The sequence below is a fragment of the Diachasmimorpha longicaudata genome, chromosome 10, assembly GCF_034640455.1.
Source record: "Diachasmimorpha longicaudata isolate KC_UGA_2023 chromosome 10, iyDiaLong2, whole genome shotgun sequence".
Taxonomy (NCBI): Eukaryota; Metazoa; Arthropoda; class Insecta; order Hymenoptera; family Braconidae; genus Diachasmimorpha; species Diachasmimorpha longicaudata.
In genome coordinates this window covers 3,407,339-3,432,802 of record NC_087234.1, presented here as the reverse complement: position 1 = coordinate 3,432,802, position 25,464 = coordinate 3,407,339, and the positions used below count along the sequence as shown (strand labels likewise).

Here is a 25,464-nt window from a genome sequence, read left to right as displayed (position 1 = left end):
ATGACATACGACCCCCAAAGTGAAGATTCACCGTTAACTGTACAACAAATTACCTATATTGCCCCACCCCCGTTCAATAATCCATAAAATAAAATCTCCATCACATCAAATAACCCAAAAATTACGTAAATAACTCCTGAATAAAAATACCATTGATTGATACCGTCCACCCTCACCACAATGTCCCTAAAAATTTCACGACATTCTTAAATAAGAACTTCGATCATTCTAGACACCGAAGTTGAATAAACGGTCGCCCACCGTTCCCTGAATCGACGTTTCGATTTAAAGAATTGAACGTCGAATTGAGGTCTATTTAATTCACCTGAGCGACAAGTGAAATTTCCGTCCGGCTTTCCAACATCAAAGATACTTGGAGCATAAAAGCCTTTCGATTAAATTTCCAACGGCCAATCAACTCCTCTGAAATCCATGGAAAAACGTAAAAACCTTCAGCATTTTTTTTTACCTGTAAAAAGGTCCGCCATCTGAATTTTTAACGAACCCGTAAAATTTAACGTGCACTTTACCAGAATCCGTGGGAATGTACATGCAGTTTTTCTTGTTCTTTTTCATATATATATATTTTTTTTCTTCTCACGTAAATGTGCATTTAGAAAAGCGATACATATATTCTGAGAACGTCACATAGACAGGGTAATATCTACCTCTACAGGGGTATCATTTTGCTCAGACGTACAGTAACAGTGTGTGGAGTAGTGGAGGATTACGTAGCTCGCCTATTGCCGTCATATTGCCGAGCATCAAACGTATACGTGCTCTCTATGTACCTATTCGGTAGCTTTTCCACCGCTCTTTTACCCCCAGCCCCTGATCTTTAGCATTCCACGTTTTCCCTGTGTCACGTGACACCTTTTATATCATGGGTTAAAGTATGGGACTAATTCGATGTCATTAATGCATCGGGTCTCGTGATGGTGAGGGGTCACGTGTTTGTCGGCGGATGAAAAACGAGCTGGTGAGGTACGTGCTGTGGGTATGACTCACCGTGCGTGTGCTTCGGGAATGCATTTTCCCGGAATTTATTAATTTCGCTGAATGGCTGAGAAGTTCGTGGATGAGATACACTGAGAGGGTGAAAAATAATTTAGGGGTTACCCTGCATTCGATCGGTTATCGAAATTTTCCAATCATTGTTAATTCATTTCAACTGGAGTAATTTTTTTATTGTAAAATGCTTTCATTTTACAATGATTTTGTTGTTTAAATTTTAGAGAAGTTAATGTGAGTTTTCGTATTGATTTGAGAGAAAATGAGAAAATTTAGTTCTGGGGAATAATTAATGGAAGATTTGATAAATTGAAGTAGTTATCAGACAATGGTAATTATATGGCGCGTTTGAGGAGTTTATTAACAAAGTAATAATTGCATAAAAAATTAATTTCAGAGACGGAGAATAGCCGTAAGTCTGTCGATAGATTATTCCGAAATTATTTTGAAATCACTGTCTTATCGAATCATTCAGGTAACAATGATCGACGCTTCCTGTTGAGTGTATGAAATATCAACGTTATTCATGAATTACGAGACTAGTTGAGAACACATTAATTAATTTTGTATTACAGAAATGAGAGGAGATAAATCAGCTTGCCGTGAGAAAAGGTGAGTCCCCAATATCTCCAAATCGTAGGGGAATGATGAATATGCTACCATAACTTTCTTTTTCCCAGGGGCGAATTGAAGGCTATGAAAAAGGTCTCCATAAAAATTTTCGCTATCTCGTGAATTCCAACATACCTCCCAAAGAACTGATGTCAAAGTGGAATCGACTCATCTCGTTTTACCACTCCTCTATTGAATTATACTCAGCAGTTTTTAAGAGCGAACGCTGAAACCGGAGTATTTCCGCCAGAATTTTCTGAATTTCGAGATGAGCAATCAAAAATAGAAGGGAGTGGAGAGCTGCGATAGCCAGTTCCAATGAAATTGACCATTTACCTGCGAGAAATGTTAAATATACCATAATGATAACTAAAAAAAGAGCTTCAGTTGGATTTAATGAGAAGATCATAATTTTGAAAAAAGTTCAAGTGCAATGGACCCTAGCGGTCAAATTTTTTTTAATTCCAGAATCGTTCCAGCTTTTTTAAGAAGAAAATCCCTTTACTGGAAACGTCAATGGGAAATTTTTAATTAGAATATTCCGAAGTATTGACTTCTTCGAAGGGATTTGGAAAATTTGAAAATTTTATCGCACTTTCACCACTTTGATGTTTATAATTGATGAACGTTGTGAACCCAAGAGTTCATGGGAGCGTGGCTTTAGTACATAACTTACCACTCTTCGATGTTACGCACGCGATATGTCTGTCAGTCACTGAATTATAACCCAGATAAAAAATCCTTGGATTCGAGGAAAAATCTCCATATCCAAAAAGTCGAGTTTCTTATTTCAGGGCACAGTAGTCCCGATTGAAACGAGAGGATTATTTTGTTGAATTATTACATTTTTTTCCCAGTTCTGGGGAGGATTTCACGAACTAATATTTCAGTTGTGAATGGGACTTCCTGAGAGAGGAGCCTGGGTACGGATATTTCCAAATGAAATTTTTTTTTCGATTGTTCAATGTTCGTAATTCATCACAGCAGCATTTCATTAAAAAAAATCATTCTTCATAAATTAATTATCGAAAATGCACGTTAGTTAATCATTTCATCAATTTCCCTTCATGATTAAACACTGTATTAATTAGAATTTTGAAAATGTCTTCTAATGATTTGTAATCAAACATTAAATCCTCAGGGATAATTGATTTTAAAAAATATATCCAATTTGCGTTGGTTAACTTAATTATATATTTTTCTCTATGAGAATGCTACTCATTCCAGCGAAATAATCCCTCAGACTTAATCCTCCTTCCTACCCCCATCGTCACCAATAGCCCATAGGATTTATATTTATAAAAAAAAGAAAATTCTCCTTCCGACGAAACCAATCTATCGATGCTGTCCAACTTTAGCATACCCCTCTCCTTAAACCAAAAACAGTTTGCAGACTCGTAGTTTCCCTGCCCCACATAAATGTCCCGTTTCACCTCCCATGTACCAGTAAATATGTACCTGCGTGTCCACAAGCGTAAAAGTGTTAGACAAATTGCGCTTGCGTGAAACGAATCACACCACATGACATTCCGAACACTATGCGAGAGAGAAAATTCAATCGATATTCCAAAGCACTAGGTTGGCACGATCCCTGTCCGGTACAACCGGTGCCTTTCCCAATGTGCATATACAGATGTCCAATGGCACGAATAGTTGGCCGGTATCTGTTGTTCCATGCAGTCGATATGTGACCAGATTTTCAAAGGTGTAGACATGAATGCTTTGGTCGATTGCTGTTCAAAATTTTAGTTTCGAAATTTCCGGTGTTTGTAACAATATTGAACTTTTTCACCAATTTTCCCTCAAAGTCAAAAAAATCCATCAAAAATTTCGCACTAAAATTCTATAAAAAAATTGATTCTTTCACACGACTCACGTCATTTGTCACAAAAAGACAAGACTCAAAAATCATGAGCTTTTAATACACCTCGCAATTATCGACAGCTGGAGAAAATAAAAAAAATGATTCATCATGTCTTAATTTTGTCACAAAACTAATTCAAAATCTTAATTTCAATTCAATTATCACGTAAATACCATCAAATTCAGGGTAATATATTTTTGAATTCTCAATTAATTAACCTCAAGGTAATCCGCAGTGAATATTCATGCTTCAATTGAAATTTCAAATGAGTTCAAGGAATTTTGCTCCAGTGCCTTAATGATAACACTCGTCTATCGAAATTTTCGGTAAAAGTGGAAATACTAAATATCAATGCGCCCTACTCCTGATAACCGTTTCCAAATAATAAATTTTCCTAACTAATAATTATGTATTGAAGTTTTCTCTCTTCACAGTATCGCACCTATCACCCTCCCCTCCCTCCCCCTCCACCGCCCCCTGAAAATAACAGCTGAACTGTACACGAAATTCCAATCTCCCCATAACAATGTAACAACAGATTTCCCAAAAGATCGAGTGGATAATGTTCCCACCAAATATAGGCTCAAGACAACAAACACTAGCTGTCAGTGAAGGAGGAAAACATTTGAGTGGTTTGGTGGGGTATTACACGCCTCTGTTTGGAGTGGTAGTATAATGATAAAGGGGGTAAGAGCCAAAAGCAAGCATTCAGTGACTGCAGCCACACTCCCCATTCCCTCCACCAGTCCAACTATTCCGCTCAGTTTCTCTATCCAGGAATACTCACTGAGATAGGGAAAGTCTCTCCCGCGGGGTCAGAAGTATGGGAATGGGGGATCAGAACAGCAGAGGGTGAAGTGCTCGTAAAACCGGGTGGCACGTGATTTCCCCCAGGAGAGGGAGAATGCCCTTTTTTTGTTCTCCATATATTTTTCCTCCTCCGTTTTATTCCATCTTTTTTAACATTCACCCCTAACCTCCCCCCACTTCTACTACTCACCCCCATCCCCCTCGCCCCAATGTCTGATGCACAACGCAGGTTGCACGCACAATTTATATCAGTTATTGTTGATGTCAAATTGTTGGGAAACGACTGTACAATTTTATGTAATTTTTTAGGGGGCTATGTGAATTTAAATTTATTCCACGAAATGCTGGAGAATGTAATTGGATTCGGTGTGGGGAGGAGGACAATAGACTGAATCTCCCGGTACATTAACATTTTTTTTAGTTTTTCATTCGAATGAGTGCTTTATGAATTAGCTCAGAAAGTTCTGGTCAAAATTACCCCTTCATTCGGTAAACAAGTATTTTCATTTTTTTTTATGTACAAAAATCGCATCTTACACATTACATTTTACACTTGCGAAATATCCCAATTGACATGAATCAAAATTTCTGAAAATATACGTTTGCCAACCGAACGAATAATTTTTCCCAAAATTGTCTGTCCGCACAAAGCCACATATTTTCTACTTAAAATACAATTGAAGTTGAAAAACCCCCAGAAGCCAACCCCCATCCAGAAATTGTCAATTTACGACCAACAACAACTACCCTCACCCATAAAAAAATACAATCGTCTACTTGTTATATTTATTCCTCATTGAAATGGTCGAAATTCAAGGGAACAACCTCCTGATGATAATGCGATGTACATAAAATGAAACATCACTGGGATAAAATGCTGATACAAAAATGAAAAAAAAACTCATATCTGGAGTACATGGGTTTGAAACACTGGGTCGAGAGTATTGAAATAGTTTGCCAAAATGGGGCGCCGGGGGGGGGGGGAAGCTGTAGAGTACAGCAGCGCTGGAGAGGGGTGAGGGGAATTGGCAATGATAACAATTGGTATTATCTCGGGGGAAATAATCCAATTAAGCTGTATGAAATCCGTTGAGCTATACTATTGGTCTAAACGAGATTATTTGTGCGTTTTGAGTTGGCATAACTCGTTGGTATTCGATGAAACTTTGAATCCGACGGTTGAGTGTTTCTAGGGGGCGCGGGGTGAGTGAGTGCAAAATTTTGCGGGGTGAGGAGCTCGGGATTTCGTATCCATAGTTATCCGCATTATTCCAAACACCAAGTTAAGGGTGAATTCCAGGGAATAACAGTTGGTAAACTCGCAAAATATTTATCACGTATTCATGGGGGCATTTATGATATCGAGGGGATTCTCGATGTATTTTAAACTGTGAGCAGTTCTTGTGTGTGCGGGGGAGGAGAGAGATCGACGAGCAGGACCCAAATAGGGAGTAAGGGGCGGTGAGAAGGGTGGGAGGGTAGGGGTAGAGGGATGAGAGTCGACGCGATCCCACACGCGTCATTGCAGGATGTGACCACATGGCTGCTGTCAATTGCAGACATGGGCCGCACGTCGCCTGCAGCCGACATAATTCGCAACATACCATTTTACCTTTATCCAAAATACTGACAAATATCGACTACAGGGGACTACCCACATAATCCGACAAATTCGGTTCTCGTGATTCGCGATGGTGGAGATGAAAAATTGCGGTGAATGGGTGACAGGTTCAGGAGAGATTTTTTATAGAAAAATTATGGAATAGGACTTGAAGGAATTATGGTTGAGGGGGTGGGAAATATTGAGGGTTGTTGAGGTAGATTTTGGGGTATTTCGGGGAAATTTACAAAGGGCTCGGAAAATTTCTAGTGACAGTGGAATTTTCCCCCGGGGGGCCACTTTGCACCTCTTTTCTCGTGACGTAAATTAGAATATTCATAACAAATTTCAGTCTGTGGGGGAGGGAAAAAATTCACGGAGCGTTACTGTGAAGTGGTAGAATTTTTTGAAATTTCATGGAAATTGTGGAAGTCGTTCTTGGGGAGAGAGACATTGAATCGGATTTGGGGGAAACATGGTTATGGAAATTCGAGGTTTAAGGAGAAGCTGACGAAATTCATGGGGTTTCAGAGGGAGCGAGATTAAAATTTTCCAACTTGACGGAGTTTTCAATTTTTGCTTGAAGTTCAAGGATTTATAGTGATTTTACCGAAATAATTCCCCTAAAAATTGCGAATTCCTCCCCATTACATTTTTCCCCTGTCAATCGAGTTCACACTCACAATTTCTTCGACTCTGCTCTTTAATTTCTGCATCAACGATACACAACGAACTTATTGAAATTAATCTTGAACAGGCAATCTAACTGCGCCATTGAACTTTCCCATAAATCAATAAAACAATAATTGTACCTTCAACGTCTCCTGTCACAGGCCATACCCATGTGTCCGACCGTTGTGATCGCAAATAACCCAGCAGATACCCAACGTCTGACCCTGAATGTCACCCCCACACCCCGTAATCAAGTTAAGGTCATGCACAATAGCCATTAAGGATAAGGCGTGTACCAGGACACCTTGCGCACATGTCATTTCAGTTTCCTCAGCATGTTCAATACACCAAGTCATAAAGTCAGTTGAAATAAGTCACGCCCTCTGACAATGCGAAGCCACGCGCCATATGTGACCCCACATGGTACAGGCACGATGTTTTCAGGCAGTATGCTCATCACCCTCGACACGCTTATATTATGTACCTGCTCCGAGGGGAAAAATATCGGGTAGAAGCCTACAACACATGTTTTCCAGAGGATTTTCTCGGTAAATGAAATGCCACCCTATCTCTATCGATAATTTTACCATTGAACCCGATGCGATCACGATCGCGAGGTGAAACGATCATTGACCTCTGAATCCACAGTACGATTTAAAAAATAGAGCTGATAATCGATCCCCCGTTTGTTCGGATTATCAGTCGACCGTTGGAGAGGAAAAAATTTATAGAAAATCATCGAATTTGGAATTTTAACGTGATAGAGAAAATTCCGATAAAACGTTCAAATATTGGCTCGCGATAAAAAATATTCCAGTTCGTTTCGGTGGATGATCATATGTAACAGTCATAAATGCAGGTATTTATCAAGTTATTCCACCTCATGACGATAAAAATGTTCAACGTTCATGTTCATGTTTGTACGGGTTATTATTATGTAGTTATGGGCGAGAGAGACTCGGTTACAACGTCATCTGAATTTTTATTTGGTCGTGGGGTGAATTCAATTTCGAAGGACATCCGGTATCTTAATGCTATGTACAATTTAATTTATAATAATTTAATTATTGATTTTATAATTTCCAGACCTTACTGTAAAAATACTTTTTGGTGGGTTTCCTTTGTTGTCTAAAGCAATCGAATTTGCCGTTTGAAAATAATTATTTGTGAAAATCCTGGGGGAAATATTCAAAATACTCTTTTAGAATTAAAAATTCTGGTGCATTTTACTGTATGGTCATACGCAACGGTCACAAATACCGCCATTTATGGAGTTATTTCACATCCGGAAAATAAAAATGTTCGAGGCCCATTTATGCATTTGTGTGAATTGGTATTCCGTAAGTAATAAAAAAATATATCCGCCGTTAGAACTCTTGAAATGGCAATCACAACGTCATATAAATTCTAGTTACCATGGATTTGAATTCAACTTTCCACGCAAGCTTGAATTTTAAGTTGACAGTAACAATTGAGTATCTCCCATAATTTGATTTTCAATGGATCGGAATTCAGAAGAATCGCGCGATATTTTTTCGAGTTCCCTGAATATTTAGGAATTATAATCGGGATAATGTTTTCTGACGATGTTAGATCCCCAAAACGTCGAATTATTATTGTAACTTAAACATCATTATCGTTCAAAATCCCCGAGGAGTCATTCAAACATTATTTTAAGATAAAAAAATTCCGTTTCATTTCACCGAATGCTGATACGGCACGATCATAAATACCGGTATTTATTTAGTGACTTCACCTCATAACGATAAAATAATTCTAAGTTCACTGACATATATTCCACAGCCAGAATCAGTAATTACCCGAGTAATTAATTTTTTACAAAGATCTACTTTATTCTACAAAATCATCACGTCAAGTGTTCAATTGTTATCTCCAAATTATTTCCTGCATTAGTTATTCCAACGGTCCTCTTGAATAAATAGGAATTGGAACTTTTTATCCCAATAAAGATGAAGAGAATAATGTAATAATGCAGAATAAACAAATTACTCATTAACCAGTTTAAATGACCTACACTATTCGTTCCATCTCCATAAATAAATAAAAAAAAACCTTCAGGAAAACGTGGTAAGAAACTTTTAATCCCATTTTATGTTTATTATCATTAAGAAAATGTTAAAAGCTCGATGACAACAAATCCCAGTAAGTAAATTCAGTGGAGAAGTTTAAATCAAACACTCAGGACTTTCCCGCCTGAAAAACACTATAATCCATTGAACCACTATTTCAAGACAAAATATTAATTTCGATGACCCGAATTTTCATTTGCAACAGTCACAAAGGCCCTGCCTCCCTCCCTGACGATAAAAATATTCAAATCCATTGACAGAGATTTCCCTCAAAAGCCAGAAATGATAATCACCCCCTCATGCAGCACACATTTGTGTGGATTATTATTCCACAGTTATGTATAACCTCATACCAGTATTGAAAGCCATCTCTCTGCCTTTGTCCATACACGCGTATCTCTGACTCGTACCGTGATAAATGTTCCCGACGCGGCAGTTACCCCAGGTTCTATCGCCCGTCGCACTGCCTGCTATTTTAATATTTTAAACTTGTACCCCCTAAATGCACGATACATCAAAACCAGAGTACTATAAATTATGGGAGTACAGGGCGCATGCTCACTCACTCCTGTCCTTATTCACTTGAAGGAGGACCTCGAATTCGCAAAAAAAAATAACGACAAAAAACGGGACAGAAGAAATGGAGGGAAAAAAAATGTGCAAGACAGAAGGGCGGCGTAAGGGATCGTTGTATGTACGTGTATTCATGTATGTATGGGTTTCTCACTGGATTTTTCTTGGGATTATTGATCTACACCGCGTTGCAACATTCATACAGACAGTGGGAGGATGTGGGTGGGACATGGTTATTTATCACTACACTCACCTTATTGAAATCAATGTTTCGGAATAATATTTTCCGCCTGAAAATCCACGACTATCTCCATTAATGGGTTGTAGCCTTTGTTATCACACCTCCGTCGTCGACTGAGTTTACAGTTGATGGCTCTGTAATCATTCATGAGAGGAGAAACGTCAGAATTGTCGAGATTTTGGTTCATTCGTTCGCGGAAATAAATATTCGGGAGGAATTAGGGAACCGAAGTTCGTTCGGTGATTAGGAAAGTGACTGGAAAGGTTTTAATTAATTTTGGATCTTTGTCGAATTTTTGGTGATCAAATTTTGATTGGAAAAAGTAGGCGGTTTTTATTGAGTATTAGGCGCCGTTTGGTGGAAAAAAATTAAATTTTTTTAAACCGTTGGACTCAGAATTAATTTGAATTCATATTTTGCTTTTCTTCAGACATAACGAATTCATTGGGGCGATGAATATTCAACTTTTTAAATGTTTCTCGTGCCTTTCTTCAGTCGACGAAATTCATATAGTTGGGTAATTGGTGGGTGGATGGCATTTGCCTCATGAATGTAGACTCTTTTGTATTTTTACCCTCGATACGGAACGCACTCGTTACCCGGGTTTTAGATGACTGGAAAATTGAAATCCAGTGGAAAATTGAGTAGTTGTTTCGGAAGAGTTAGTTAATTGAATTAACCCCGGAAAAATCATAACACACCGAATGTTACTAAACATTTATTGAAATTAAAAGTGAATTGTGAAAAAATCGAGCTGAATTTTAATATTCAGCAGCAAATGATCGAAATTTTTTTATTAATTTAAAATTCAAGCATCAGTGAACATTTTCATGAATTCTATCAATTTATGAAGAATAATTCAAGCGAATTCGGTCGGGGATTTAAATTACCAATTTCCAACGATCTATATGTTAAACAATTTTTGAATTATCTCGAATGACAGTAATTAAAAAATCGCGAAAATGAATATTTCATAGAAAATCAATTGATACTTTAAATTTATGCTATAAAAATAGAAATATAAATCCAAATAAAATTTAAATAAATGCAGATCCAAAAATTTCTCGGTGAAAAGTTTCTCTAATTTCACGCCATATTCACCCCAATAAAAATACTGCATTAAATTACACACCTAAATAAACAAAAAACCGAAATTCGAAGAGTAATTTTCCACTAGTTCATGAGAAATATCGGCAAGACGATCCATAAAGTGTGAAACCAGTTAGTCTATTCCTCGCAGTGTATTTATGGTAATTCTCGGGTATTCATCTGACCCTGAGGATCATGCATATACATTGGACCATTGCTTTGATGCCAATGATGTATTCTCAACTCTTCCTATCCATTGAATTCTCCTCATTCGCCTGCAGAACACGTCTCTGTGTTTTATATTTATCCGATATTTCTTCACAGAGTGAAGTGAAATTTTCAGTTCAATGTATGCGGCATGTAACAATGTCATTTACATTATGTAAAAATTGATGGTAGTGGGTTAGGGAGTATGGGCTTTCACTTCAGCGATAATAGCTAAGGGTTTTGGCTCTATCGTGCCATCGACATGGTGGCATATCGGCAAATTCCACGACCAATAATTCAATTCACATCATATATCCATTTTAGTATCAGTATGGGACACGGTATCGGGAGGCTTGGGTCTTCATAAGGATTGACGCGATTGCACTACAACCTGATTTAACCGGGGAGATAACAACCCAAGCACAAAAGCCTGTACACGTGACCTCATTAGATTATTCAATTAAATTGTTTCGGAGAGGTATTGTTCAAATATTTGATGAATTTTGGGAATTTCCGAGGAGGGGTGAATTTTCCACGGATATTTGGAGAGGATATTTGAGAATAAATATGGTGGGTACTGGTATTTCGGCTCATTAGGTGATTCTTCATTAGAGCTGTTTGGCCTGAGGTGAAATTATTGAGTGGTTTTTCCCCTAAATGACATGGAATTACTACGTAAAAATTCTAATGCTCTCAGGTGGTTCGATAATTAGGAAATCAATTAGAAAATTTACAAGAAGATTTTGGAATTTTATCAACAACAAAAACACCGGGGGTTTTAGTTTATTTAATATCCATTTGCTAAAATATAATTGTGTCAATAACAATCCTGCTCTAAATTCTAACCCGGAGATCATTTGATGATTTCCAGAATTATTTTTTTCTCCTGTATTTTAATATCAACAAAATGCCGGCATAAAATCATAAAATTTCCAGAATCGATTTTCAAAATCATTTCCATAACTTCCTCCGTGTAGGTACACCAACAATGTCAAAGATGACTTTCAAACTGTGTAAGATAAAACCATAGAATTCTTGAAAATGTTGAAGAACAAATTTCCTCACTATTGGGATTCTCCCATCGAAGATACCTCTTGTACGGTTACACCTGAGGTCTCCTCAAATCAATTTCCAATTGATTGGAAAAATGCCCTTCGTGGGCTTCGCACGTACCGCTTACCATCACCATATGGCTCGTTGACTAGTTGTAAATTGAAAATAATTTTGCGAATAATCGTTAAGAATGACTACTCCGGAGTTGTGAGTAGGTGATAAAATGAAAGAGTCGAGAGAGATGTATCCACGGGAGTCTGCACGTCCGCCCCGTTCGTGCCATACCCAAAGCCACTTTATTTATCGTTTGTCGGCTGTTGTCTCGGGCGTCGCTCGCACGGCTTCCTTCACATAGGGCGTCTCTAAACGATATCAATCTCTCGCCCAGCGACTCTTTGATCTTTCAAGAATAAACGCTGGCTTTTTTTTTCTCTCTCTCATTCTGTAAATGTCTCGGATTCGGCAGATTTAAATCGCTTGCTTTTGGATAATAAAGTCATAGTTATCAGGAATTTCAACGTGATTAATTTGGACGATTTGGGGGGATACTGTTGCTGCTCAGGGGATATCCACGGGATTTATCAGGAATTTTTTAGATTCCGTGGGGGAAATTGAGGGACCAACTTGGGGAGATTGTCGACGACTTCTTGGGAGTCGGAGGGATTTTTTTTTGCATAGCTTCTGAGGGAGTTTTAGGGTATTTCTAATGGAACTATTTCCGCAATTCTTCCTGTCTTATCCCTTTTTTCAGCGTTTCACGTCTGTTATTTGATTTTATTTTAATACTCACGTAGAATTCTGCCATTTTTTCGGATGTTTGTGGTATATTTTTGTACTTCCCCACCACGTTCAACTATAATGCAGGAAGTTTTGCATTGCGTTTAGCGATGAATATAATCAGCGATAATCCAGAAAGGAAATATTCCATCATGTCAGACTGTCTCAGCGCTTTACAACCCCTCAATTCCCTCAAATAGACTGTGAAACGCAACCCGTTCATTACCAAAATAAACGAAAAATATTGGAATCTAAGAAAAAATGAAACCGAGATAAAGTTCCTGTCGGTCCCTTCACACTGGGGGATTGAGGGAAATGAAGCTGCTGACAGGCTAGCGGCGAAAGCCGTAGACGATTTATTCGACGAATTCTCCATTCCCTAAACAGATTATCGAAATCATTTTAAAATAGCGGAATGCTCACCATAAGATAAAAGGTGCTAATTACTTTGAATTATACTATAGCCAATCTCCACACACTTGGTACAAGCAATGTAATTGACCCAGAGAATCTATTGTTAGTGTCAATCGTATTAGAACAAATCATTATCATATAGAAGCCTCATTACACCGGGTTGTAATTATAAATAATCCTGTGGTACTGTTCGAATTTCCCAATTCAAATAAACAAATTGTTGACCAGTCTAAGGAGGTCTCCCTGTACTCCTCCATATACAGTGAAAAAATTTACCAATGGATCATCAGATGATAAGTACATAAAAATTATTTGTCAATACTTAAAGAAATATAAGTTATGAATTTCCTATAAAATCGCCAGTGTAAATAAACATTATGTACAGATACCAAACAAATCAGAGGATTCACACTGTCATTTCCACAATAAATTATACCCTCTCCCCTGCACCCCCCTCACATACTGACACCCTCTCAAAAAATTCCTCCCCGAACTTTGTCAATCCGAAACCTAAAAAAAATCCAGAATTTACCCTCCCAAAATTCCAAAAACCCTCACCCAGCGCAATCCCCCCCAAACCCTCTCAACAACATTATTTCCACAACTCGCGAGTAGTTGTAATCGCATCAGCCTCCATATCGGGTGTTAACTACTCCTCTCTACATGTTCGATATACCTCGATATAGTTACGAAAATGCACGCATGAGTTGTAGCCCCCACGGATAGTGAATGCGACCTCCGAAGAAGAGAGAGAAGACGTTATACTGTCACAAGCAGATTCAGCGTAATCGGCTTAGGCAGATGCAATTTTCGCGGAGATTTCCATCAAAGCATTGCAATTAGTGAGGGTGTACCCTAACAAGGCCATTGTCAACAAACGAGGAGTTACTCCAACCGGTTAGCAGTGCGTTTCGTACCCAATGCGTTAGTCTTCCTATCCAAAATCCAATTCACAATTGACTATTCACTGATTTCAATAGTCCACCTATACTTTTCAGATGCATTGGATGGGCGACTAGGGGTGGTAGGAGGCAGGGGGGGGGAGTGTGAGGGTGGACGAATGCATAGGCAAATTCAACTACTCTCTCTATGCTGTACTGCAGTCCCTGGAATGAAGGGGAAGGGGGTGAACTCTGTCACATCCACACACGATATTCGCCGAAAAGCTCTCGCTCTCTCTCCCCCTTCCACCCCCTTGCCCCACCCACCGCCTTTCCCCCGTGTGCAGGTAAACTGGAGGCCAGGTTCAACTATCGTGTGTGCTTTCACACGATCGAGTTTCATTAAAGGCATTGTCTGCACCGATGTTGCATAGCGTAGCACCTGCAGCACAGAGAGGGGGTGAAGGGGGTTGTACACTTGTATAACGGCATCAGTGATAGTCGAATGTTATTGTACTGCGTGAACAAGTGGTCACGTACTCGATGAATTGCTGGACGATATAATATGGGGACTGGTATTATATGTGATGGTCGAATGGGTACTTACGATACTGGGAAACCTAGTGTAATCGCTAATGAACTTCTGTCATACGGTGGGTGAGGGGTGTTTAGGTGTGCGAATGGAATAGTGAATTGTTGGGGTGAATGGGGGGTTTTTGGGAATTTTCAGTGGGGTTTGATTTTTTTGTCTGGGTGGAGTTTGATATTTTTCGGTGACATGATTTTTGATGGAGGTATTTTGGAGAGGGGATGGGGTGGCGCAAGGGGGTGCAGGGGTTGAGGGGGTTTGAATTTTTGGGTTGAGGAGGGCGGTTCAGGGGAGGGAGTTGGGGATTTTTTATTTTGGGAGAGTATTTCAGGGAAATTGTGAATAGTTCGAGATAAATCTCTAGGATTTTTTATTTAATTTTCTGTAATTAATGAACTCAGCGATTCATTTGCAGAATAATTAATTGCCGGGATATTTACAGCCCCATTCTTCAGAGTATTCTATTTTAATTAATCTTTAATTAATTTTCTGAGGATTATTCGAATAATTGATTTTCAGAAAACTGAAAGTACAAAATTTTGAATTAAAACGTAAAACTGTAAATTGAATTGTGATAAACGGTTCAATGAATTTCATTCATTAATTTTGCCTTCACAATTCTGAATTCTCAATGGTAACATTTTTTAAAATTTCAGTCGAACCAATACCTAATACAAAAAATTCAAAAAAAACTTATGAATGCCTACGTGACTGTTGCCTCGATGAACTGGAAACAAAGTATAAAATTTTCTAGGTGAATTATTCGTTCTTTTTCTGAAGCCATCTCCAGGGAAGGGACTCCATTCCTACCTTTATTTGCAAAAAGTACATATGGCATATGTATGATGTGAATTGAGTCGAAAGAAAAGAACCTATTGAGTATGGTTCAGGCTATTGAACTATATATTCGGTGCGAAAAACTTTTGACAGGAATCCCCTCATCAATTCCACATCTACTCCAAAAGGAATACGAACACTTGATCGATCATATTGCGAGAAAGGAATTCTGCACAGCAAAAAATAAAAGATATTACTCTACTATCGGCGTACGATGGCCGGGGAGGGGGGGGGAGATTTTCTGTGGTTCAAATGAATTCTGAAGCCTGGAATTGCGTTTTAGTGCGAGTCAATTATCAATTTTCCCATCACTTGCTGTAATTCACTCTGGAATTAATTAACTGTATCTGAACAATGTCGATATTATTTTTCCCTCCATCAGATATCGAATAAATTTGAGAATTTCCCAAACGATTTTTTCAATCGTATAACGCTTCCAACGAACGTCGGGGAACTTTCATTTTCGAGTTTTATTTCCTTCGCACATTAAAATCAGACTATCCAACCCCTTTGACTCCATGAAGTCAGCACTCCAAGAGATGGCGGACAATTTCACTGGTGAATTTAATCAGTGGATCATTCACGGCAAGTGTAGAATCAATTTGAGATTTTGATTAAATCTACTCAGCTAAATCAACCAGGAAGAATGTTGTATCGTATTTTCCTTTTCTCTCCTTCCAACCTCACCTCCACTTCAATTCATTTTTTTTCCTTCTCTCTGGTAATCTTCGAAACGTGATTGAGTCGAGAGTCGACTGAATGCTGTTGCTCAGTCACTATATCTGTAGTTTCCCAACCAATATAACCAGAGAAAGAGCCGAGAGGTCGGTGGGAAAACGGCAGGGGCGAGGGGGTAGGGGGGGGTAGGGGATTCACCAAAAGAAGAGGTGCCATATCGAATGCGCCTCGGTTAGAGATTTCGATCAGTCAATGAAAAGGGCCTTGAAGGCGTCGTTTTCACTTGTCGACGGTTGATTTTTCCAATTAAAAGAAAAGAACACTCTCACTTTATCCCTCCATTCCACCCCCACTCACCCCCTTTTTTTTTTACCACAATCATTTCGTCGTTGTTTGTCCTCACAATACCACCGGCAATGGCACAAGGGGCGAGGGGGTTAATGAATACCCCAGTATTGACGAAAAGAATTTAATAACTGTATCGATGATTGCAATTCATGTACATTGACATGCACTGCCACCTGTTCAATACTATTTTAACTGGGGACGATTGCTTTGATTGGAATACCGATGAACAACAAAACGGAGATGTACAATAAACACTCGAGCATTTGAGTGACTGTTTTTTTGCATTTCAATTCGATGAACAAATAGACCAGAAAAGGCTGGATATAGTGTACTAAATGGGGTCGCTGGGGGAGGGCGATGGGAGGTGGAAAAGGGGGTAGTTGAGGTGAAAAAATATTCAGGGGAGGTGCTCATGCAAAATGAATGGCATTCAAAAAGTTTTCTTAATCGGTTTTTCGATGAAAGTGGACGAGAATTATTTAAAATTATTCGAGAATATTTTGAAAACTGATTTTACGAGTGTCAAAATTCAGAGAGATTTGTCACATCTCAGTCATTATCGATACAAATAGGTGTAGGAGGGATTGGGGAGGGAGCGGAAAGGGGAGTTGTGATGGTTGTTGGAATAACGAAATGCTAAAACGTTTAGCATAGATAATTACACTGGGGAATAATTGTTGTCCGTTGGGACGAGTTGAAAATGCTAACGCATTTTGAAACGTTTCGTTCCACTGGTAATCGTAATTCAATGTAATTATCAGTCGACATATCTGTAATGGTTATTTGCCCGTGGGGGATGATCGATGGACTATTCAATCTCAATTTGAATTTTACATTGGAATTAAATATCATAAATTTTGCCAACGCATTGCGATTCAAAATATTTGAATTTGGGATTGACATTTGGTTGGGGGAAGATGACGGAGAGTATTTTGAAGTAAATCATGCAGTGGGGTGGGGGAGGTTTTAATGAGTTTTAATGTTGATGTGACGATGATAAAAGAATGAGATTGAATATTGTGAATCTGGTTTTTGAAATGAGGCGAATTAAGTGGTTCGACCATTTTTTTAACTTCGACTGCAATGTCAGCGAAGGTTAAAAGTCATTGAATTTGATAACTGAGGAACCGTAATGGGGCACCTCCTGGTGGAAACGTACCATAAAAAATAATCGGAGCAGTGATCAGAGTACTGATCTCAATACTGTTAAATTAAATTAAAAATATCATATGATTTCTTGACAATAAAATTGATTAAACACCTGATACAAAAATAGATGTCAAACAATGACTTCTGGGAAAACTAGTTATAATTTTTTTTCTGTCTTTTGGCCGATTATTCCACCAGAATGAATAACGAGAACCGTAATTTTTTAGATAAAATTCACAATATTTAATTCCCCCTTTAAATCAACTCTGAAGGTTCATGAAACCCTTTCATGTCAGACCCCCGGGAAATGCCGAGAAAACAGGATAAATTCTGATTTGCGAAAAAAGCTCGAAATATATTATTGCAACGACCCACAGCATCTCCACCAGGTTAAAAAAACCCAGAGATATTTTTAATTTCCCCTTTTGGGATTTACAAGTACTTTTCCCGACATCCTTAAATTGCTGGAATGCATGAGTAACCGCAAATTAAATACTCCCTTATTCTTATTTAGAGGAGCTTTTAAAATGCTGTTCCATACATTTTATTGTTAACAACATTTCAGGCCGGAGTGAGTGAATTTTAGATTAGACTCCGCATCCTGCAACAATTACCTATTCAGTTGGCTTTTCTATACGTTACGTGAAAAAGAATCTCTTACATACTTATATGCAAGCATTCAGGTGGTAATAGTATATCTATGGAGTCACCGAGTGGCTGAGACGATGCAATGGAAGCCGGGAGAAGGGTGAGCAAGGGGAGGGCTGGTGGGACGAGAGGGATTGCTAAAATGGGTAGGTATAGCGTAAATAGCAGCGTCGCGTGAGAAATCCGAGCGATCCTTCTTCCGCCCTATCCAAGAAACTCCCGACGTGACTTGAATATCTCGCTCCACGTACTCCCTTAGGCTCATGGATTATGTTAATGCAACAGTGGCAAGGACCAGTCGATAATATTGTTGGTATAGTTTTATGTGAATATTATATGAACGTGTATACGACGGGTTATTCATTCAATTTTTGAGGGCGGGGAATTACAGGGTGACCACCTCGTAATTTCACTAATTTTTGGGGGAGACATGACGTAAAAATGAGACGACAATTTATCGGGTGTTTTTGTGACAAAATATTAACATTAAAAATCCGGACAAAAATGCGGAAATGGTCTACAAAAATCCCATGATTTTCCGTAGAATTTTTTCGTTGACTTTCCTCCAGATCTTTTTGATTGTTTTAACATCCAAAATTGACCGTAAAAAATTTAGAAATGAGAAAAGCAAATTAACTACATATAACCCTAAACGTATACCTTAATACATTCCTACAATTCTTCTCATAAAATTCACACATCAAATATTTTTCCCGGAACAATTCCAAGTATTGACGAGAGAAAATCGGAAAATCTCTATCAATATAACTCGAAAACTGTTAATACTGTTTGAATTACCCGGCGGGAATTGGTTCCGGACTCACAAAATAAATAATTTCACTCGGAGGGAGAGAGAGAGGTCTCCTCTTTGATATCTCAGTATCCAGCGGAGCGAAATGGGTCGGCTTGTATCGTTTCCGTTGGGAATATTCACGGTTTTCAAATGTTCCCAGTACTTTCTGCTGAGTATCGAATCAATAGAAACTGCATCTCATGATTTGATTCCACCCCCTTTCAAAATTGTCTGTTCAGTATCTCTAATGAGACTGAAACCCTCTCCACCCTCCCCCGAAGTACTCCATTGTCTCGTAAATTTGATGCTTGAACTCTGATGATGTATTTTCTGAACACTAAATCAATGCTTTTACTCTGTATTTTTGATTGGTTAGATGTACAATATAAACTTTGTAAGGAGCTTATCGTACGGTCTGGAGTTTGGTCTCAATTCGGCATTTAGAACGTGCTCCAAGTTAAGCACGACATCCTATCTTTGTGTAGCCAGAGATTCGTGACAAGAGCCTTTGTAGTCCGGAAACTTGCAGTTGCGCGTTTGTAGCCCGTGAAACAGTTTAACCAGAGTTTCACCGTACCAACCACTTTAGTTACTTTTTCCACTATTTAATGCAACTCGAGGGTTACTGGGTTCATTAGATAATTATTCATTCTAGAAATAAATTGTTCCGCTGCGAGAATTGCCTGTCATTAATTGAGCGATGTTGATAGAGCAGGCCACTTTATTTACGAACAATTGATTAATATTTCTGAGGGCCAATGACTCTTCACAACTTGTCTCCACGAAAGGAAAGATGTTAATTATCCGAGGAACAGTATTTGAACGAGACTTTGCGGTATTTTTCCGTACTCCATTAATCGTTTTATCCTCTAACAATTGAAGTCTCAACATGAAATCGTCTGAGCGGACACCAGTGCTCCCAAGAATCTTTCGCTCTACGAAATCCCTTTGTCACATTTGTAGTTGAAGATCTGAGCTTTTCCTTGAACTCAATTTTATGCTGCAGCACATCACCAAATTGCTGTTATTTTCTCATCCATCGAATGCTGACAATACGTTTTCAATGACTTCTGGTGATGATTATACGATTTCCAGAGTAACTCCCAATGTCGATTGAGGAATCCCCAATGTGTATAAATAAACAATCGATCCTATTTTGTCGAAGCAGATATAATTTTCATTTTGTTTGCAGCGGGAAATTGCTTACGTGCTATCAAGTTTTTCCTGAAGATTAATTTTCCACTAGACGAAATTAGGAGCATGCTGTTATTTATAAAAACTCTAATTCCATAATTTTCAACCTCAGTGAATCCTCAGAACTCGTCTTCATCAACTGAAAAGCTGTAATTATCCGGAGGATAGGATTTCAACAAAAAATTGTGGTATTTTTCTTCATCCCATTAATCTTTTCATCCTTCAACAAATGAAGTCACTGCGCACGACTCAGTCTGAGCGGAATTTCGTGCTCACAAGGATTCTTCGCTCCACAAAATGACTCACAACATGCGCAGCTGAAGAGCGAACCTTTCACTTCAACTCAAAATCATCTAATAAAATTTTATAATTTGTTTACGCATTCAATATTCGCAGGATTATCTTCACTTCATTTTAGGGTTCATCGTATTATCGATGCGAGTGATCGCAAAGGCCGAGGGAATCCAATCGCTCAAGACTTCGATTTCTAATCTAGGAATCATTAGGATGACAAAAGCTACAGTTTTTCACTCACTTCAAAAAGGCTTGACATTCAATTGAGATCCCATTGCGGTGGGAGCAGCCGTCTCTATGAACAGGAGATCCAGTAAATCCTGTCATAAGTTATACCCCCAGGTTTCTCCCGTAAGCCTCCAATAAGTTAGAGAAAATTACCTTTCATGAGTTATATCCGGGGGCCGAAATTCGGTTGCGGTGACGCTTCCTCAATGGCTGATTACTCAAATTCAATATTACTTACGCGCAGTTTCGCATGAATTATGCCAGATTCTACTGTACCTCCCAAATCACACTGTCACAGCCAATGAAATATTTCCCCGACAGTATTTTCCCGATTATTATTCCGCGTTAATTTATCCAATTCCAGCCAGCAATATTTTTTTCGTGCACTTTCTATTTATTTCAAATCACTTCCATGAGTACCTGAGAAAAATTCTCTTTCACCTGTTGCCATGCGTCGAATTTATTTAATTTAGGTGTTCCAGAAGTTAAAAAAATAATTTCAAATTGTGAAATTTCGTCTACATTAGTTTTTATTTAATTGGTGAATTATGTGCAAGAATTATGCGAGTTTTATGTAGGCATCCGAATCACAATTAAGATCGAGCGTCAATATAACTTCGCAAATGTTCAAGTGCTGCATTCCTTCGAAATAGCCGTAAGAACTTCAAAGTTGAGACTCGTAGAATCGCATTAATCTCCACTTTGTGCATGGCCCCCCGTACAATTAAATCATTATAAACGACCATAACAGTGAGCGAAATGTTTCCCCAGAAACTGTTTCCCCAATGATTACCCAAAGGTGATTAATTAAACGTAATTCTTCGACTGTTTTCTGCGGATTTCTCGACGCGATCTTTCGCCGAAGTTTATTCCCAAGTTTTGACTGTCAATGAAGTCAGAAATGTCATTTTCTCCAGGACCCACTGATTCATCAGGAATAATTGCGCTGAATAACTCATGAAAACTGCTCATTCCTTCTCACAGATGAACACGAAATGAACCCTCAACTGGTCGCGCGTCTGCACCGAGCGCCGTCGCGCGTACATTTCTCCGCGCAGCGTTGCCAGTTTGATATTCTACACCACACGGAATATGAATCGTGCGCACTAGCACCGGCAACGTCGCGCGGCAACTGTCCCTCAAGAAACCGTTCGCGCACTGATTTTAATAGCGACGGCGATTCCGCAACTATTCAAAGCTCGAAAAGTCGGTTTTTCCGTAAATATCCGATGAAGCTTCTACGCTGCCTTCCAAACTCGAATTAAAATCGAGCGTCAATATAACTTCGCGAATGCTCATGTACTGCAGTCCTTCAAAATAGTCCTGAGAACTTTGACGGTAAAACTCGTTGAATTAAATTAACGTTCACGTTGTGCATTCTCCGTACAATTAAATAATTATAAATGACCATAACAGTGAGTAAAATATTCTCCCCAACCTATTTTCTCAATGATTACCCAAAGTTCATTAATTAAACGTAATTCCCGGAATATTTTCAGCGCATTTCTTGCCGCAACTTTTCCCAGAAGTTTGTTTTCTAGTTTGACTGTCAATGAAGCCAGAAATTCCATTTTCTCCGAGAACTTCTGATTCATTTCAGACAATTTCCACGAATGACTGATGAAAAGCCTTCGACGTCAGTCGTTTCTCCAGTAGATTGAGAGAGAGAGAAAAAATAATAATTTCATATTGTAGATCGTAGCACAAGTGTGCGCACGGCCGCCTAACCGCGGAGCACGCGCTTTTCTGAGGATCGATACTTCACTTGGACTCGGAACAATTCCAACAATATCGAGAGGAAAACGTTGATCTCGCAAACTAAATTCCTTTTTTTTTTCCTATCATTTCTACCTTTTTGACGTCTAGACTGCGGGATTGCGCTGGTGGGAGGTGTGTCCGGGGGGAGTTGTGGCTCGCCGGCGAGAGAGGCGGTTAGAGATTTCTCCTTAAACCGCGTGTATGAACTCTCGATAAGATATATCCATAAAATGTTAATGCCTCAGGTGTGTTGAGCACAGCTGAGCGTCTCCCACGGTCCATCCTCTCGTCCCCTTTTACCCAATGGCTACAACATTCAGAGTGTGAAAGGACCTCTTTCTTTTTTTTTTACTAAACAACTCTGGTTTCGGAACAATGTTGCCCGGCGTCTCTGATTTTATCGAACCCTTGAAAAACTTTAAACGTTAAAATGTAAATTTACGAATAAATTTACTCGTTAAAGTAATGCAGAGTACATGGAAGAAAAAGTCGGGGAATTTCTGCTGTGAAATTACGAAAAAAAAGCGTCTAGTGCTGTAACTCTTTAACTTATTTGTTCAGACAAAGAATGAGATGGTGTGTACAAATGAAGTGAAAATTTCTTGATGAATTGGATTCAAATCTCAGTGGATTGCAAATCTGTACCGGATGCACTGATAAATTGATAAGAAATTTGGCTGAATTTTCTATGACAAATTCTCATCGCCATAAACTCCTTGACTTGCTCAACTCTCGAATTTTTTACCCTCATTTCACCCCAAATATCTCCATCAAAACCTCCCAAAAATGTTGGTTCCGTCTGCAGACGATCTTCATCAATTAAAACAAACTCTTTTATTCATCTCCACATCATTTCTACTCAGAATCAATCCTCGAATTCCAATTCCGATTTTTCCCTCAATATAATATTCACTCTTGTCTCCCACTGCGGCCCCCAACTACCTCCCTTCAAAAAGCCGTCCAGAAATCTCGAAAACCTCCATCAAACTCCCCTCTCACCAATCCCAACGACCTCATTACCCTCTCACCCCCGCTCTTGACATGGCTCCGAGCCCTTCACGAATCCCAAAAAAGCCCATAAGATAAAATAAAACGTGTGAAGAAGTTTCGGGCCCGAATGAACCAACAAACACCCTGGGATAAACATTTCGTTTCTCAACAATGCCAGTATGGTCTTTTTTCACAACACGAGAAAATGGCCCGCAAGGGTTTCTCAGGCCATCAACGACACGAAACAACGATGCCCTGAGGAAACACAGAGGCAACTAAATTAACTGGTGAATCTCCTCTGGGCACACGATATACCCAAATACCCTCGGCCCTTTACTCCCCTCTCAGTCCGGCATGAAAATTATTTAGGGATGTACCATGGCGTTTGCCCTCGTCACCCTCCCCACCCGCCTCCCCTAACAGCCCCTCCTCTTTCACGAGACGCGCTTCATCCCTCGGTGGTTTCCTTGACACATTCGTGACACAACAAAATAACTCGTGATACCTCGTTGTGACGGCGAAGCTGTATTTCACCGTTTCCACCACCTCCAGCATTTCACTGCTAATAAAATTCCTAATCTACGACTGAAACATTTTTTTTTCTCCCTCGAATTTTCCGAAAATACGGAGAAACAAGACTTACGCACGTGTCGCGGTGAAATAAATTTTTTTCTCTCATTGTTTAATACTTCGTGCATCAGAAATGTGTACACTGGCGCTGAAGAAATACATAACCGGCGGGGTAAAATAAATAATAAGAATAATAATAAAGAAAAAAAAAATGGTAGGAGAGAAACCGCACAAATGACGACGTTTCGTTTTGCAGTGGAGAAGAGTTGGAACAGCTCCAATGCTCCGAGTGTTGGCACTCGTAAACGTACGCTCGGGAGATATTTAGTGGGTCGTGTATTTCTAAAATGGAGTATTCACGACGAGTAACCCATTGGATATATAAATTAAACTGAGATGTCACACGTAATTTCAACTTGGATACTGTTAATATGCCATAAATGGACCAATTCCTTGAAATGGATTTTGAGTTAAATCGCCACAACTGGCCGAGGCCGATCCATCATCTGGGTTTATTACCCCAGTACGTGGCCAGCAGGAGCATGTGGATGATGGTAAACATTCAGAGATCGGGGGTCTATAACCGGAGATATACTTAGGGTGGAAAAATAATTTTTTAACTGGTACAGGAGTGGGGGCCGTGCGGAAAATTTGGTGGGATGGAAATATAATTTTTTAGTGATTTTCATTGTTATAGAGAATTGAGGGAAAATTATGCCGGGGGAGGGTGTAATTAATATTCTAAAGTGATGGGCCATTTACGTCGAGAGGTCGGTAAAAATTCCCCTGTGGATGATTCACCGCGTGTCCAGGCTAACATACTGAGGCATTATTAAAATTACAATCATGTGGTGAATTTTTGAGGAGAAAATGAAAAAGCGGAGAAATAAAAATTGAAATAATTTTAGAAGGTGATAGAAATTTTGGGGAAATTCGGTGAGCTTTTGGAAATTGTAATGCACTGTTGCCAACGTTAGAACTCTTCAATATTAAAACGTTTTGCGATGTATATTTATGACTGTGTTACTATACCCATCAAAATTTCAAAATAATTAATAATTTAAATGTCAATTTTGCGTTGACGATGAATTAATTATTTCATATCATCGTACAGTGAATTTTTAATTACTAATTGTAACATCGTCTGGCCCCTTCAGCACTCGAAATCGTCATTAATTATTTGACGAAGTGTATGTTCTCTAAAATAAATTCAAATTTATCTTTTGCTCAAAAAGTGAAAAAATTCTTCAGCTGCGGTATTTCCCTTCATTAATTAAAAAGAAATAAAATCATTCAGCGTTTTTATATCCGTAACAATATTATCGAAAATATTCCAATGTTCTAAAGTTACTCAGGCTGTCATTAACATCATCGATAATGAGCTTGTCGTTCACTGTTCAATTGATATTCTCTGACGGCTGAATAATCATTTAATTGATCAAACTCATGTGGCCAACACAGCGCACAACAACAGAAGACACTCAGAAATACCCG

The 25,464-nt window shown here is 38.9% G+C and overlaps 1 protein-coding gene across 3 annotated transcripts in view; it reads right to left on the bottom strand.

Moving 5' to 3' along the window:
• Window positions 1-25,464, bottom strand: part of LOC135166696 (uncharacterized) — a 54,122-nt gene that overhangs the window by 14,508 nt on the left and 14,150 nt on the right. For 2 of the 3 annotated variants that reach the window (XM_064129226.1, XM_064129224.1), the window contains exon 2: window positions 9,486-9,607. The gene's annotated coding sequence lies outside the window, so the exon portion shown is untranslated. Of the gene's footprint in view, window positions 1-9,485; window positions 9,608-12,612; window positions 12,637-25,464 lie in introns of those variants that run through there. The other variant, XM_064129227.1, reaches the window with a different exon arrangement.